Below are 11,541 nucleotides of genomic sequence, written 5' to 3' on the forward strand. Positions count from 1 at the left end.
TTGCAATTCCAGCTATAAAGATGGGGGATACAAATTCTGGCAGGCTGACAGATGGTGGCTACCAGAAAATGTATCCCATATGCAACTCAACTAAATAAAGACAAAACTTCCTGAAATTTACTGTAATAATTGTGGATGAGCTAAAGTAGAAATGAAGATAAAACACCTGATGGTAGGTTGCAATTCCAGCTATAAAGATAGGGGATACAAATTCTGGCAGGCTGACAGATGGTGGCTGCCAGAAAATGTATCCCCTATGCAACTCCACTAAATAAAGACAAAACTCCCTGAAATTTACTGTAGCAATTGTGGATGAGCTAAAGTATAAATGACGATAATGGTAGGGTGCAATTCCAGCTATAAAGATGGGGGATACAAATTCTGGCAGGCTGACAAATGGTGGCTGCCAGAAAATGTATCCCCTATGCAACTCCACTAAATAAAGACAAAACTTCCTGAAATTTACTGTAGCAATTGTGGATGAGCTAAAGCATAAATGAAAATAAAACACCTGCTGGCTGACAGATGGTGGCTGCCAGAAAATGTATCCCCTATGCAACTCCACTAAATAAAGACAAAACTCCCTGAAATTTACTGTAGTTATTGTGGATGAGCTAAAGTATAAATGAAGATAAAACATCTGATGGATGGGTGCAATATCAGCGATAAAGATAGGGGATAGAAATTCTGGCAGGCTGACAGATGGTGGCTGAGAGAAAATGTATCCCCTATGCAACTCCACTAAATAAAGACAAAACTTCCTGAAATTTACTGTAGCAATTGTGGATGAGCTAAAGTATAAATGACGATAATGGTAGGGTGCAATTCCAGCTATAAAGATAGGGGATACAAATTCTGGCAGGCTGACAGATGGTGGCTGCTAGAAAATGTATCCCCTATGCAACTCCACTAAATAAAGACAAAACTTCCTGAAATTTACTGTAGTAATTGTGGATGAGCTAAAGTAGAAACGAAGATAAAGCAACTGATGGTCGGGTGTAATTCCAGCTATAAAGATAGGGGATACAAATTCTGGCAGGCTGACAGATGGTGGCTGCTAGAAAATGTATCCCCTATGCAACTCCACTAAATAAAGACAAAACTTCCTGAAATTTACTGTAGCAATTGTGGATGAACTAAAGTATAGTTGAAGATAACACACCTGATGGTAGGGTGCAATATCAGCGATAAAGATAGGGGATAGAAATTCTGGCAGGCCGACAGATGGTGGCTGCCAGAAAATGTATCCCCTATGCAACTCCACTAAATAAAGACAAAACTTCCTGAAATTTACTGTAGCAATTGTGGATGAGCTAAAGTATAAATGACGATAATGGTAGGGTGCAATTCCAGTTATAAAGATAGGGGATACAAATTCTGGCAGGCTGACAGATGGTAGCTGCCAGAAAATGTATCCCCTATGCAACTCCACTAAATAAAGACAAAACGTCCTGAAATTTACTGTAGCAATTGGGGATGAGCTAAAGTATAAATGAAAATAAAACACCTGATGGTAGGGTGCAATTCCAGCTATAAAGATAGGGGATACAAATTCTGGCAGGCTGACAGATGGTGGCTGCCATAAAATGTATCCCCTATGCAACTCAACTAAATAAAGACAAAACTTCCTGAAATTTACTGTAGCAATTGTGGATGAGCTAAAGTATAAATGACGATAATGGTAGGGTGCAATTCCAGTTATAAAGATAGGGGATACAAATTCTGGCAGGCTGACAGATGGTGGCTGCCAGAAAATGTATCCCCTATGCAACTCCACTAAATAAAGACAAAACTTCCTGAAATTTACTGTAGTAATTGTGGATGAGCTAAAGTAGAAATGAAGATAAAGCACCTGATGGCCGGGTGTAATTCCAGCTATAAAGATAGGGGATACAAATTCTGGCAGGCTGACAGATGGTGGCTGCTAGAAAATGTATCCCCTACGCAACTCCACTAAATAAAGACAAAACTTCCTGAAATTTACTGTAGCAATTGTGGATGAGCTAAAGTAGAAATGAAGATAATGGTAGGGTGCAATTCCAGCTATAAAGATAAGGGATACAAATTCTGGCAGGCTGACAGATGGTGGTTGCCAGAAAATGTATCCCCTATGCAACTCCACTAAATAAAGACAAAAATTCCTGAAACTTACTGTAGTAATTGTGGATGAGCTGAAGTAGAAATGAAGATAAAACACGTGATGGTAGGTTGCAATTCCAGCTATAAAGATGGGGGATACAAATTCTGGCAGGCTGATAGATGGTGGCTGCCAGAAAATGTATCCCCTATGCAACTCCACTAAATAAAGACAAAACTTCCTGAAATTTACTGTAGTAATTGTGGATGAGCTAAAGTAGAAATGAAAATAGAACACCTGATGGCCGGGTGTAATTCCAGCTATAAAGACAGGGGATACAAATTCTGGCAGGCTGACAGATGGTGGCTACCAGAAAATGTATCCCCTATGCAACTCAACTAAATAAAGACAAAACTTCCTGAAATTTACTGTAGCAATTGTGGATGAGCTAAAGTAGAAATGAAGATAATGGTAGGGTGCAATTCCAGCTATAAAGATAAGGGATACAAATTCTGGCAGGCTGACAGATGGTGGTTGCCAGAAAATGTATCCCCTATGCAACTCCACTAAATAAAGACAAAACTTCCTGAAATTTACTGTAGTAATTGTGGATGAGCTAAAGTAGAAATGAAGATAAAGCACCTGATGGCCGGGTGTAATTCCAGCTATAAAGATAGGGGATACAAATTCTGGCAGGCTGACAGATGGTGGCTGCTAGAAAATGTATCCCCTACGCAACTCCACTAAATAAAGACAAAACTTCCTGAAATTTACTGTAGCAATTGTGGATGAGCTAAAGTAGAAATGAAGATAATGGTAGGGTGCAATTCCAGCTATAAAGATAAGGGATACAAATTCTGGCAGGCTGACAGATGGTGGTTGCCAGAAAATGTATCCCCTATGCAACTCCACTAAATAAAGACAAAAATTCCTGAAACTTACTGTAGTAATTGTGGATGAGCTGAAGTAGAAATGAAGATAAAACACGTGATGGTAGGTTGCAATTCCAGCTATAAAGATGGGGGATACAAATTCTGGCAGGCTGATAGATGGTGGCTGCCAGAAAATGTATCCCCTATGCAACTCCACTAAATAAAGACAAAACTTCCTGAAATTTACTGTAGTAATTGTGGATGAGCTAAAGTAGAAATGAAAATAGAACACCTGATGGCCGGGTGTAATTCCAGCTATAAAGACAGGGGATACAAATTCTGGCAGGCTGACAGATGGTGGCTACCAGAAAATGTATCCCCTATGCAACTCAACTAAATAAAGACAAAACTTCCTGAAATTTACTGTAATTGTGGATGAGCTAAAGTAGAAATGAAGATAAAATGTTGTGTGGGCCGCCAGAAGAGGAGGTACTGCTGGCCCACCAACAGAGGGCGCCCTGCCTGAAGTGCGGGCTTCAGGCACGAGAGGGCGCTGCCGCCACAGACACAGCCGGGAGTGACAGCTGTCACTCATTAACTCCTGACAGCTGTTCATCATCGCACTCCATAAAACCCAGATGTCATCTCCACCTCATCGCCGAGATATCGTACTTCATTGGAGGTAATATCCTCAGCCTTTGTGGTATTTTCTGAATCTGTCTATTGTGAGTGTTTGCAGGAGTACCGGTCCTTCGTTTGTGGAGGCTGTGCAGGACGGCACTCTTTTTCCTCTGAGATTGTCTGTATTTCGCACATTTCACAACATTAAACTGTTACTTTTTGGCTCATCTATTGGCCGTTCATTTGCGCCCCCTGTTGTGGGTCCGTGTCACTACACTTTCACAACAGGATATCTCGGCCAGCGTCATGGACTCCGAGGGGCGTCACCCGGCTGTTGAACGACCAATGGGAGAGCAGGGAGCGCAGGCGTCTGCAGGAGGCGTGATTGGTGAGCTGCAGCACATTCTCACCGCCTTTACAGCTCGGTTGGATCAAATGGCCGAGCAAAACATCTTCCTGAACCGCAGGGTGGAGGCTCTCTCCGCGCAGGTGGCGGCGAGCGCTCAGGGCGCTGCTGCAGCTCCTCCTCCTGCCGACCCTGTGCAGGATATGAACATTCAAGTGGTGGTTCAACAACCCCTCCCACCATCCCCTGAAGCATACATAAGCCCTCCTGAGCCGTACAGAGGTTGTGTGGAGACGTGCGCGGACTTTCTCATGCAGTGTTCGCTTGTCTTCGCACAACGTCCCGTCATGTACGCGTCAGACGCTAGTAAAATAGATTATGTGATTGCTCTGCTTCGGGGTAAGGCACGCGCCTGGGCTACGGCGCTCTGGGAACAGAACTCACGGTTGTTATCAGCATACACTGGGTTTGTGGGGGAGTTCAGAACAGTGTTTGATCACCCTAACAGAGGAGAGACCGCTTCAACAATGCTGCTGTCAATGCGACAGGGGCGCCGGTGTGCAGCCGAATATGCAGTCGACTTCCGCATCGCGGCTGCGAGGTCTGGCTGGAATAACGTTGCGCTCTGCGCCGCCTTCATAAACGGACTGTCGTTGGTCCTGAAGGAGCATCTGGTAGCTAAGGAGGAACCGCGGGATTTAGATGGGCTTATCGATCTCGTTATACGGTTAGACAATCGGTTGGAGGAACGCCGTCGGGAGCGAGGCGAAGGACGTGGCCGGATACGCGCCACCCATCTCCCTTCCGGGTTCGAAAAGGGGCCGCCCTCCCCACGCTCCACAGCCGCAGCGCTCTGTGGAGCAACAGCAACAGCTCCCCCTGCTGACGTTGTTAGGGAAACGCACAGGGCCAAAATGAGGAGGCTGATCCGCAGGGAGTGTTTTCTCTGCAGCTCAAAGGAGCACACACAGAAAAACTGCCCCAAACGGCCACAACAACAACTGCCCTCAGAGACTGGGCTAAGGGGGGGTCAAAACATTCACGTGAGACACACACAGATTGCCACACGACTCCCAGTTACAATCCTGAGCAGGGATTTAACCCTTCAAACCCCAGCACTGGTGGACACGGGGTCAGAAGGGAATCTGCTAGACAGCAGATGGGCAAGGGAGGTAGGGCTCCCTCTGGTGGCGCTTCCTTCGCCATTGCGGGTGCGGGCACTAGATGGCACCCTCCTGCCTTTAATCACACACAAGACACAACCAGTAACTCTGGTGGTGTCTGGAAACCATCGGGAGGAGATTGAGTTTTTTGTAACTCCTTCTACCTCCCGCATGATTTTGGGCTTCCCATGAATGTTGAAGCACAATCCTCGGATTGATTGGCCATCTGGGGTGGTGGTTCAGTGGAGCGAAACCTGCCATCGGGTGTGTTTAGGATCCTCGGTTCCTCCCGGTTTACAGGCTAAGGAGGAGCTCAAATTCCCTCCCAATCTGACGGCAGTGCTGGTTGAGTACCACGATCTTGCTGACGTCTTCAGCAAGGATCTGGCACTCACCCTTCCCCCGCACCGTCCGTACGACTGTGCCATTGATTTGGTTCCAGGCGCTGAGTTCCCGTCCAGCAGGCTGTACGACCTGAGCGCGAATCAATGGAGACCTACATCCGGGACTCATTAGCTGCTGGGCTGATCCGGAACTCCACCTCCCCGATGGGGGCAGGTTTCTTTTTTGTGGGCAAGAAAGATGGCGGACTCCGTCCATGCATTGATTACAGGGGGCTGAATGAGATTACGGTTCGCAACCGATACCCGTTGCCATTGTTGGATTCCGTGTTCACCCCCCTGCATGGAGCCAAAATCTTTACTAAGCTGGATCTTAGAAATGCGTATCACCTGGTTCGGATACGGAAGGGAGACGAATGGAAGACGGCATTTAACACGCCGTTAGGTCACTTTGAGTACCTGGTCATGCCATTCGGCCTCACCAACGCCCCCGCGATGTTCCAAGCCTTGGTTAACGACGTAATGCGGGACTTCCTGCACCGATTCGTCTTCGTATATCTGGACGATATCCTCATCTTTTCTCCGGATCCTGAGACCCATGTCCAGCATGTACATCAGGTCCTGCAGCGGTTATTAGAGAACCGACTGTTTGTGAAGGGCGAGAAGTGCGAGTTTCACCGCACGTCTTTGTCCTTCCTGGGGTTTATCATCTCCTCTAACTCCGTCGCCCCTGATCCGGCCAAGGTTGCGGCGGTGAGAGACTGGCCCCAACCAACAAGCCGTAGGAAGCTGCAACAGTTCCTTGGCTTCGCTAATTTCTATAGGAGGTTCATTAAGGGCTACAGTCAGGTAGTTAGCCCCCTGACAGCCCTGACCTCTCCACCTGGAGGTCAGGTGGAGAAGCCGCGTTCAAGGAGTTGAAATGACGGTTCTCTACTGCGCCAGTTTTGGTGCAGCCCGACCCTAGCCGCCAGTTCGTGGTTGAAGTGGACGCCTCTGACTCAGGGATAGGAGCCGTGCTATCCCAGAGCAGAGAGACCGATAAGGTTCTTCACCCGTGTGCCTACTTTTCTCGCAGGTTGACCCCAGCTGAACGGAACTATGACGTCGGCAATCGAGAACTCCTTGCGGTGAAAGAGGCTCTTGAGGAGTGGAGAAACCTGTTGGAGGGAGCGTCTGTGCCGTTCACGGTTTTCACTGACCATCGGAACCTGGAGTATATCAGGACCGCCAAGCGGCTGAACCCCAGGCAAGCCCACTGGTCACTGTTCTTCGGACATTTTGACTTCCGGATCACCTATCGCCCCGGGACCAAGAACCAGAGATCGGATGCTTTGTCCCGGGTACACGAAGACGAAGTCAAAACGGTGCTGTCGGATCCACCGGTGCCCATCATTCCGGAGTCCACTATCGTGGCCACCCTCACCTGGGACGTGGAGAAGACTGTCCGGGAGGCCCTGGCACGGAGCCCGGACCCTGGAACTGGTCCGAAGAACCGTCTATACGTCCCACCAGAGGCCAGAGCTGCAGTCTTGGACTTCTGTCACGGTTCCAAGCTCTCCTGTCATCCAGGGGTGTGAAGGACCGTGGCAGTTGTCCGGCAGCGCTTCTGGTGGGCGTCTATGGAGGCCGACGTCCGGGAGTACATCCAGGCCTGCACCACCTGTGCCAGGGGCAAGGCAGACCACAAGAGGTCCCAAGGGCTTCTCCAGCCACTTCCTGTGCCTCATCGCCCCTGGTCCCACATCGGCCTGGATTTGTCACGGACCTCCCGCCGTCCCAGGGCAACACCACCATCTTCACGATAGTGGACCGATTCTCCAAGGCGGCCCACTTCGTGGCCCTCCCAAAGCTCCCAACAGCCCAGGAGACAGCAGACCTCCTGGTCCACCACGTCGTCCGTCTGCATGGGATACCCACCAACATCGTCTCTGATCGTGGTCCCCAGTTCTCCTCACACGTCTGGAGGAGCTTCTGCCGGGAACTGGGGGCCACTGTGAGCCTCTCGTCCGGGTATCACCCGCAGACCAATGGACAGGCAGAACGGGCCAATCAGGAATTGGAGCAAGCCCTGCGCTGCGTAACGTCTGCACACCCGACGGCCTGGAGTGAACATCTGGCCTGGATCGAGTATGCACATAACAGCCAGGTGTCCTCTGCCACCGGCCTCTCCCCGTTTGAGGTGTGTTTGGGGTATCAGCCCCCATTGTTTCCCGTGGTGGAGGGAGAGGTCGGTGTGCTCTCGGTCCAGGCCCACCTGCGGAAGTGCCGTCGGGTGTGGCGCTCCGCCCGTTCTGCCTTGTTGAAGGCCCGGACGAGGGCGAAGACCCATGCGGACCGCCGGCGATCCCCGGCCCCTGTTTACCAGCCCGGGCAGGAGGTGTGGCTGTCCACGAAGGACATCCCCCTCCAAGTGGACTCCCCTAAGTTGAAGGACCGTTCCATTGGACCATTCAAGATCCTCAAAATCCTCAGTCCTGCCACAGTGAAGCTCCGACTCCCAGCTTCACTGCGGATCCACCCGGTTTTCCATGTGTCACGCATCAAACCTCACCACACCTCACCCCTCTGTGCTCCCAGTCCGGCTCCGCCTCCTGCCCGGATCATTGACGGGGAGCCAGCTTGGACAATGCGCCGGCTCCTGGACGTCCGTCGAATGGGCCGGGGGTTCCAGTATTTGGTGGACTGGGAGGGGTATGGACCCGAAGAACGCTCCTGGGTGAAGAGGAGCTTCATCCTGGATCCGGCCCTCCTGGCCGATTTCTACCGTCAACACCCGGACAAGCCTGGTCAGGCGCCAGGAGGCGCCCGTTGAGGGGGGGGTCCTGTTGTGTGGGCCGCCAGAAGAGGAGGTACTGCTGGCCCACCAACAGAGGGCCCCCTGCCTGAAGTGCGGGCTTCAGGCACGAGAGGGCGCTGCCGCCACAGACACAGCCGGGAGTGACAGCTGTCACTCATTAACTCCTGACAGCTGTCACTCATTCTTCATCATCGCACTCCATAAAACACAGATGTCATCTCTACCTCATCGCCGAGATATCGTACTTCACTGGAGGTAATATCCTCAGCCTTTGTGGTATTTTCTGAATCTGTCTATTGTGAGTGTTTGCAGGAGTACCGGTCCTTCGTTTGTGGAGGCTGTGCAGGACGGCACTCTTTTTCCTCTGAGGGACCGCTGCAACACATATTGAGTGAGAGGTGGAGGTGGCATTCCCACCGTTGTTGTTACTGGGTGTGCACACACCTACACTTGACTGTCTTTGTTCTCGCCAGCAGTACCAGATCCGACAGTCGGGGACGGTGATCACCTGGGAATTCGGGACTTGGCGGCTCCAGTATTCACCAGGTTCAGTGGCGGCGGAAATCGTGTGGTTCCGGCTCTTCTCAGGACAGACGTCTTCTATCCTCGAGCCTGCCCACACGTCACCTTTGTGAATTGACTGTAATTATATTCTGAGATTGTCTGTATTTCGTTGTGCACATTTCACAACATTAAATTGTTACTTTTTGGCTCATCTATTGGCCGTTCATTTGCGCCCCCTGTTGTGGGTCCGTGTCACTACACTTTCACAACATAAAACACCTGATGGTAGGTTGCAATTCCAGCTATAAAGATAGGGGATACAAATTCTGGCAGGCTGACAGATGGTGGCTGCTAGAAAATGTATCCCCTATGCAACTCTACTAAATAAAGACAAAACTTCCTGAAACTTACTGTAGTGACTGTGGATGAGCTAACGTATATATGAAGTTGAAATATCTGATGGTAGGGTGTAATTTTAATTTAACCTTTATTTAACCAGGTTAGTCCCATGGAGATCAAGATCTCTTTTGCAAGGGAGACCTGAACATGTATAAAGTTTCCAATTCACCTAACTTGCATGTCTTTAAATGTGGGAGGAAATTGAAGCACCCGGAGGAAACCTACACAAACATGGGGAGAACATGCAAACTCCACAGAGAAAGGCCACAGGTGGGAATCGAAGCAATGACCTTCTTGCTCTGAGGCAACATGCGCTAACCACAAAGCTACTGTGCTTATTAATCTTTAAGATACAGACAGATATCAGGGGTGGTGGCCAAGTGTTTAGTGCACTTGGTTTCAGTAACAAAGGTTCCTGGTTCGAACCCCACTCCTGCCACATTTCACTGTGTAATGTGATGTTGCAGTCCGAAGGGCATCTGGTGTACAGCTTGTGCCAAATCAACATGCAGACCGTCCTTGCATCTGCTGTGGTGACCCTGAGTGAAATTATGGGAGCAGCCAAAGGGACTTAATATATTTGTAAATTTTACAAAAAAAAAAAAAAAAAAGGTGTAATATCAGCATGGCCATGCCAATTCAACACTAAAAAGACCGTCAAAATTACAGATTCATATTTTTTAATTAAAGGTTTAAACTGCAAAATTTACATAAATATGTCTGTGCAAACCAAGGCAGCACGGTGGATTAGTGGTTAGCACTGTTGCCTCACAGCAAGAAGGTCGTGGGTTCAATTCCCGTGGCCTTTCTGTGTGGAGTCTGCCATGTTTGCGTGGGTTTCCTCCGGGTGCTCCGGTTTCCTCCCACATCCAGACATGCGGGTTAGGTGGATTGGAATCTTTAAAATTGTCCGTAGGTGTGTGTGTGGGTGTGTCTGTGTTTGTTTGTCTATTTGTGGCGTCCTGTCCTGGGTGTACGCCGCCTCGCGCTCTATGACTGCTGGGATAGGCTCCAGCCCCCCGCGACCCTTAATTGGACTAAGCGGTATAAGATGAATGAATGAATGAATGAATGAATGGATGTATGTGCAAACCATTTACATATTCATTGTAATTTTGACAGAATTCCCCTGACAACCACAGCTGACAGAATTTTTCTGTAAAAACTGGATTTTTTTTTACAGTATAAAAGCTGAATTTATTTCTTGTAAACCAAAACAACCATCACCCACATCACGTTTGTCTGCTTATCTTTTATTTAAAAACAGAAAAAGTCACAGACAAGTACAAGAGCGTACAGTTTGTGACTGTTCATATTTTAATCTCGAACGAACTGAACTGAAGAGTGAAAATCATTTTATTATCTTGACAGTGGTGCGATCATAAACATCTTACAGCGTGTTTTTTTGTTTGTTTGTTTTTTTACATATATAAACGGGTTGCAGCGTTTTCTTTTTTAATCAACGTCTTACAGCGTTTTATTTTTGTAAACGTCTTCAGCGGTTTTTATGTTGGACACCGTTTCTGTGTCTGTGTGTGTAATTGACGTGAAGACACGCATGCATTAAACGTCGTCAAAAGATTATGAAACTTATTTTTTAATATCATGTATTGAACAACGAACATGCTGTTATTTTTGCCTGGGAGCGGGAGGAGACCGTTTAAAGAGCTGCAGAAAGTCTGGAAGCGCTGCACTGAGTCAGTGCGCGATCCCGCGCCAGGGGATCCAAATTCTGACGGGGATCAGTACTTTGGCACGACACCGGAAGCGCGCGCTGTGCATGCGTACTGGTGACGCTGAAAAGACTTATTGAGACCGCTAACCAGGCAAAATCAATTCGAAACCAAAATCATGGGTTGAGATAGCAAACTGTGACTGGCATAAACTCCTGTGTTGTGTGTGAGAAATACTTTGATTCGTCTTTTATAGTTGCACTAAAATTTAGTGTAATGCCAGTGTGATCATTTGACTAAATGATCATACTGGCATTACAGCGGTTTATAAGATAGTAAAAAAAAAAGTCTACGTTAGCTACTTCGCCGATGAAAACTAAGGTATGAAATGTATTCAAGAGCGAACTGCTGTGTTAGAACAATGACAAATAGATAAGTTCCCTACCGACACATTCGGAGTACCAACACCTGGCTTTTGGTGGTGCAGCAGCGCTCTGACAATCGACCACACTGACTGCGCAGCCGCTGAGATTGGCCCCGCCCAAAACAGACGTAGGAGCCTGATTTGCCCTGTCGCCTGTCATTCACATGCCATTCTGTCTGGTGTGTTTCTGGGAAATGTAGTGTAAGACCAAAAAAAAAAAAAAAAAACTTTGGGAAACAGGTTGAAGAATTGTTCAGAAAGAAGAGCTAACACATTTTGTTTAACACTTTTTCTCATCAATGTTAATTAGGAAATAACCCT

General features: G+C 48.2%; 1 protein-coding gene across 1 annotated transcript in view; it reads right to left on the reverse strand.

Annotated features, from left to right (window-relative positions):
* The window catches only part of LOC117510796 (myogenesis-regulating glycosidase-like), a 40,875-nt gene extending 29,576 nt beyond the window's left edge, over positions 1-11,299 (reverse strand). The window contains exon 1 of the mRNA XM_034170666.1: positions 11,242-11,299. The gene's annotated coding sequence lies outside the window, so the exon portion shown is untranslated. The remainder of the gene's footprint in view (positions 1-11,241) is intronic.
* Between the last annotated feature and the right edge of the window lie 242 nt (positions 11,300-11,541).

Source organism: Thalassophryne amazonica, chromosome 5 (assembly GCF_902500255.1).
Source record: "Thalassophryne amazonica chromosome 5, fThaAma1.1, whole genome shotgun sequence".
Taxonomy (NCBI): domain Eukaryota; kingdom Metazoa; phylum Chordata; class Actinopteri; order Batrachoidiformes; family Batrachoididae; genus Thalassophryne; species Thalassophryne amazonica.